This window comes from Rhinatrema bivittatum, chromosome 19, assembly GCF_901001135.1.
Source record: "Rhinatrema bivittatum chromosome 19, aRhiBiv1.1, whole genome shotgun sequence".
NCBI classification, from domain to species: Eukaryota; Metazoa; Chordata; class Amphibia; order Gymnophiona; family Rhinatrematidae; genus Rhinatrema; species Rhinatrema bivittatum.
In genome coordinates this window covers 20,092,601-20,099,357 of record NC_042633.1, presented here as the reverse complement: position 1 = coordinate 20,099,357, position 6,757 = coordinate 20,092,601, and positions in this window count along the sequence as shown.

Here is a 6,757-nt window from a genome sequence, read left to right as displayed (position 1 = left end):
TTCATATATATATTTTTTTTTTTTAGTTCAAATATTCATTTTAGCGGTCCAACTTCCTTCCTCGGCTGGCCATTTTGGGCCGGTGCTTCCCAGTGCTGAGTGATAATGTCCTAAGATGATGCATGGGTGGCAGGTAGTATAGAAAGATACAATTTGTAAAAAGGTAGAACAAGGGAAGATTCAAAGAGGAGAAAGGGAAGGGACTTCCTGAAGAGCTGGTGTGACCAAAAGGCCATGGATAACAAATGTAGTGTTACCATAGTAACAGTACTGATACCCATGGTAAAGGCAGACTTAACCACATTATTTCTCGCTCGCTGTATATATACATATGTATGCATACAAATACCATTTTTAATTAATTTTTTTTTTTTAAATAACATCTCAGTTCCAGTTAGGGGAACCGAGATGTCACCGATTTTGTTGAATTTTCCTAGACAGGGATTAGGTAGAGAACAGGGTGGTATTTTGGGGTGGAGGGAAAGGTGTTTAAAGTTTTGTTTGTCTTTCTGGCCGACACACAAAATACCCAGAGCCATGAAATAAGTGCACCCATGCGATCAAAACAATGAAAGATGGAATGAGTTTAAAGAAGCAGGAAGTGAGGTCAGCACAGCTTCTCCTTAAGCCCCACCCTTTCCTGAGGGCAAGCAAAATGGCAGGCAAAGGCCTGTGCTGAGCCTTCCTGGGTGGTAGGATAGCATTTCTAGTAGTTATAGTTTTATGCCTACTGGCTTCCTTTTTTACACACATCTCATGATCTTTGTATATAGATTTTTTAAAAATATGTATTTGCACCTACATCCCAGAATACTTGTCTGTGATGCAGAGGGGAGATCTTTTTTTTTTTTTGGGGGGGGGGGGGGAAGGAATCATTTATTCCAGTTTGAAGCCCCCTCATGATCATGGCAGCATTTGAAGGAGAAGAGTGAGGTTCCTAAGCAATAAACTAAGGGCCATTAGCAATGGACCTCATGCCCGGGGACCAGAGTTGAAACTTTCCTTGACATCCGTTATACGCTATTAGCACGATGGCAGAGAACTCTTATGGCCACAGTGCTGTGCATGGACCATTCATGGAAATACAAGGCACTAGGCCACCAAGGAAGAGCTTGAGATGTTCAACGATTGTGCATTAAATCACAACACACACACACAAGTTAAGATGACTATGCTTAAACATGGATCAACCACCTGGCAGCACTGGGGCGGGGGAAATGGGGAGTGGAAGGAAAAGAACGTTCAATAGAGTGGCCTCAAGGCAGAATACCTGCTCGAAATCGAGGTGTCAAACTTCATCAGGCCAAGGATGGCACCGAGGAACTTGTTCACAAGGGAGGTCTCAGGTTGTAAGGGGAAAAATAGTGTGCCTGTGACTCAGGGAGAGAGGGGTGAGTGTTTGGGAGGTTCTCTGAGAGTTTTTAGGTTGCAAGGGAAGACTAGGGTATGCTCCCCTCCATCAAGCTGGCTTTTCTTGGGGCTAATAGGGGAGGGGGAGAAGAGTTGTAGTAATGAAACCATTCCTCTCCTCCAATCTAAAAAACAAAAAACCATGCGCTGTATATTTTTTTGGCTTATGTTCTACCATGATGAATGGCATTGTGGCTTGCTTAACTGAATGTCAGTGGACAGTGGTGGTGGGGCAGGAGGATAGGCCAGGTCAAACTTTTATTGTTCTGGTGGGATGAGGCTTAGAGGTCATGTTGTATTGAGCTGCCCACAAGTGGTCCTAGATGTGACCTAAGGAATGGATAATAGAACGTTCTACTGCTTTCCTTGGTTGGGGGTCATCAGACCAGATTTTCTTACCACATCATTTGGTTGGTCTCTTCTGCTTTCCCATAACTAAATGAGCTAACACATTGCTTTCACCTTTTTACCAGTTTGAGGACGGCTATTCTAGGCCGTTCCCATCCCACTGCATTCAGGGATTTGCACGCCTTACATTGTACAACTGAGCATTAACCAACTCTCCCCTTGAGGAGGCGTGATCAATATTTGATCAAACCTGTTTCCATTTCCAAAATCCCACAATTCCAGGGCAGTATCGGTCCATTTGCTCTTAGTAAGGGCTTGCGGTGGTCACATATTATAATGGAGCTCCACAAGGGCATTCATCTTATTCTTTTGACATCACCACATTTAAGAGTTTAACATCAAAAGGCAGGACTGGAACGAGGGGCAGAAGGGCCTGGTATTTTGTACCGTGAGCAGTTGCCAATTGTGCCTGTTCTTAAATCTGGCCCTCCCCCTTTCTGATAAGGAGACCACATTCCACACTGTTTCTTTGACTGATAAGAGGTTCCCAGGGAGCTTCATTTGGATACTGCTGATCAGAGATGGTAACGTTTGACTCAAACTTCAGCAGGTTTCCAATGCCTGCCTGGTCAGGTGCAACACCAGTGATTTGTGGGAGGGAGGAGACATCATTATAGAAATAAGAGGGCCTGCAGCATGCAAAGCAGTGACGGCAGCTGCTTGGACACTAGGAAAAAAAAATAGACAAGAAACCCCCAAAATGCACAAGATAAAATCAAAGCAAGGACTCCTCAAAGTCTCACATGAAAAACTGAACCACAAGGGAAAAAAAAAAACATTTTGTTTTCCTTTTAACTCAAATGAGTATAGAGTGGACTTATCATAGGTAAGAAAAAGAGGGGGTCTCAGTGCATGTGGCAGTAATGAGTGCCTCTTGTTTGCTAGCCTGGAACTCAAGGGCTTAGCATTTCTTAGCAGACAGACAGGTGGATCCAATACCAGTGGGTTATGCACCTGTACCAGCAGATGGAGACTGAGCAAAGCTGACATCACAGTAAATATACCCCTGCCCTGACATCAGCCCACCCATATTCTCCGTCTCCAGCAGGTGGTGGAGGATGATTTCCCTACTGAGGATTGCTTAAAAAAATGTTCTCCTGTGATGACACATTATGGTCCCTCCCTCAGTTGAGAATTGCTGAGGTGATATCTTCAGATGAGTGCCTTGATCCGGGAGCTGGATTTATAGCCGATGTGGACTTAGCTGTAAAAAAAACCAGCTGAAAGGCAAGCAGGTGCAGGAAGCTGAACATGGCAGTGAAGATCTTGACCTCTTCCCCCCCCCCAGCCGGAGAATGACCTTGTACTCAGCCAGGACAGGCTAAGCTCAGGTAAGAGAGTAATTAAAAAAAAAAAAAGCGAGAAGGGGAATTCAGTAGGGATTCCTCTTCCCCCCTGCTCGGTGTGCCGATCTGACGTTTGGTCCCACCTCTAGAGGAGCTTAGAAGATGTGGGCAGCTTGGCAGGCTGAGCAGCCCGTTGGCTAGGCCCCGCTCTCAGGCCTGTCTTGTTTGCCGCAATCTAGGCCGTGGTGGCGTCTTCTCCTTTGCATAAGGCTTCCTTCGTTAGTTGGGTTGGTTCGTGCGCAGACGTACGCACGCATGCCCTTATTTACGCGCATTATCTGAAATGTCCTGGTGGGAGCTCACTCAGGCACAGTGTTAATTGCCTAACTTTTGGATACCTAAATGTTAGACACGGCTCGGCACGCTCTTATCAGACCCCTGTTAGGGTATATTGACAGACAAATGGCACCCATAGCAAAGAAGCCTAAGTACCTCCCCTTGTATGATTGCTTGGTCATATTCGGGCAGCCCAGCCTGGCGTTCCCTCTAACCTGTGTCAGTGCTGGATGGAGGCGCAGGCAGATTTGGCCTCTGTCGGATTTTACTAAGCCCGGTTCTTCCCAGCCTGATGCGGGAATGGAAAAAGGAGCTGCCAGAAGGGTCGGAGCTCCCCTAACTGGTTCATCAGCGGGGGAAGGTCCGATGCCCCCTCGTTTGGGTGTGGATCCCTCTGCCTTTTCGTGGGTAGAATTTTTTTTCAAGGACTGCAGTCTTTTTTTTTTCTTCAGGCGCAGTCCTCTCCCCAGCCCGTCTTATCAGGTCAGGATTGCAGGCTGCGGATTCACATAGGCCTGGAGCTGTGGGTAAGCGTCGGCGTATGGACCCAGATAATGAAGCCAATCCTTGCTCCCCGGAGGATGGGGAAACTCCTCTGGGATTGGAGCAGTTTAGAGCCACGTTGCGGTTCTTTCATAGAGATGAGTTATCGGCTCTGATTTCCCAGACACTGAAGATGCTGGGAGTACCAGGGGCTGAAGCCATGTCTGAGCCAAAGAAAGCTCCCATTTTGGTTTCTTTGCATAAATCCTCGTGTTTCTTCCCAACTATGGAGGCCATTCAAGAACTGAGCTTGAATGGAGTGCCCCAGAAGCTAATTTTGAAGGGGGATGAGCCTTAGTAGGACTGTACCATCTGGATCCAGCTGCGAGAGAACAATTATGCCTTCCAAAAGTGGATGCGCTTGTGTGTGCCATCACCAAGAGGACAACTATTCACACAGAGGGAAGAGCGGCCGCGAGGGATGCACAGGATAGGCGAATTGAGGCCATCCTTAAGCAGGCATTTGAAGCAGTGGCGATGACCTTGCAGCTCGCTGCTTGTTGTTCCCTGGTGGCTCGCTCTCATTTGCTTCTCTCTCAGGAGGTCGATGAATCTGGAGTGAATCCCAGGGCAGTGATGGATGCGGGCCACACCTCAGCCAGAGGGGTGGCTTCAGTAATAGCAACCAGGCGTCAATTATGGCTGAGAAAGCGGTCAGCCAATCCAGCCTCGCAGTCTAACCTTACAAACTTGCCCTTTAAAGGCTCGCTCTTGTTTGGAAAGGAGCTGGAGAAAATGACTAATAAGTGGGGTGAGTCCCAGGATCCTCAGTTACCAGAGGATAAGAAACAGATGCCACGCCCTTTCAGCACGAGAGGTCGTACTAGGGGCTTCAAATGTTTTCGACCCTACAGAAGAGTGGCCTTTCAGATTTGGGTAGGTCTCGCTCCTTTCATACCAGGCAGCCCAGACGGGGCACAAGCTCGGGTAAGTGGGGCACCCCGAGCCTCTCAATGAAGGTGTGCCGACCCACCCCCTCCCTCCCTGCGGCTCCAGTGCCCACATTTCAGGAAAATATGGGCCAATATTCCATTTATTTTGTTGTGCCCAAGGAGGGGGGGCTCTTTTCACCCCGTCCTAGATCTCAAAGGGGTCCACCGTCATTTGCGAGTAACTTGTTTCCGCATGGAAACCTTGCGCTCAGTGATAATGGCAGTACAGTTGGGGGAGGTTTCTGATGGCTCTGGACGTGTCCGAGGCGGACCCTGCAGCTTTCCCATCTGGCTAGAGCATCAGTGATTTCTGCAATTCATGGTTTGGGAGCATCATTATCAGTTTCGAGCACTGCCTTTTGCCCACCGCACCCAGAGCTTTTTCCAACGTTATGGTCCATGGTGGCAACAGAGCTGAGAGAGGATGGGATTCTGGTGCACTCGTACTTAGACAACTGGCTGATTTGGGCCAAGAGTCTGGCAGAGAACCTTCAGGGTCTCACCCAAGGTCAGCGCCTTGTTGCAGGAGCTAAGTTGGGTGGTGAACCTGGCCAAGAGCAATCTTCAGTCATCACAGTCACTGGAGATTCTCGGTGTTCGGTTCAACATGAAGCAGAGGAGGGTGTGCCTGCGGAAGGGCCGTATTCAGAAGCTGATGGCGCAGGTGCGTCTACTGACAAACCGAATACATCCACAAGTGTGGTCTTAGCTACAGGATATTTTATTTATTTATATTCCGCTTTTCGGCACTTCAAAGCGGATTACATGCAGGGTCTGTAGGTATTTCCCTAGCGCCAGAGGGCTTACAATATAATTTTGTATATAAGGCAATGGAGGGTAAAGTGATTTGCCCAAGGTTTCCCTGGTTTGTAGCCCATTGCTCTAACCACTAGGTTACTCCTCCACTCGGATTGATGGCAGTGACACTGGAGGCGGTGCCATGGGCAAGAGCGCACGTGTGCTCTTCGGCGCACTCTGTTGTCTCGGAGCCAACAGTCTCAGGACTATTCAGTTCGGCTCCAATTTCTGATGGAGATACGCATCCACCTGCAATGGTGGCTGCATGCAAACCAGCTAAGAAAGGGGGGTTTCCCTAAGATCACCGGTCTGGCTCGTACTCATGCCAGATGCAAGCCTCCAGGGTTAGGGAGCTCACTGGCAGGAGCTAACAGCGCAAGGGCACCGGAGTAGCAATTGGCTGGAAGCCTGTGCCATGCGGTTGGCATGCTTGCAATCCAGTGACCAATTGCAGGGTCGAGCGGTCCAGATAATGTCAGACAATGCGACAGTGGCGTACATCAATCGACAGGGAGGAACCAAGAGCCAGCAAGTGTCGCAGGAAATAGCCCAACTTACGGAATGGGTGGAAGTGCATCTTCAGGAGATCTCAGCCTCATACATTGCAGGAAAAGACAATATAAGAGCAGACTCTCTCAGCAGACGAGTCTGGATCCAGGAGAATGGGAATGGTCAAACGAGGCATTCCAGCTTGTAGTGGATCACTGGGTCCTTCCATTTCTGGACCTGATGGTGACTTCTCGCTTCTTCAGTCTCAGGAGAGATCAAAAGTCCTTGGGCATCGCTGCCCTCGTGCAGGAGTGATCGGAGGGCAAGCTACTGTATTGCCTTTCCCCTGTGGCCCATGATTTAGAGGCTTGAGAGTCACACAGGGCTGGTGCTTCTGATGGCACCAAATTGATCCAGAATACCATGGTCTGCAGATTTGCGAAGGCTCCTGGTGGACTCTCCCCTCCGGTTTCCGTCTCACAGGGATCTGCTACGACAGGGGCCTGTTCTTCACGAAGATCTGACTCGATTTTGGCTTATGGTATGGCCCTTGAG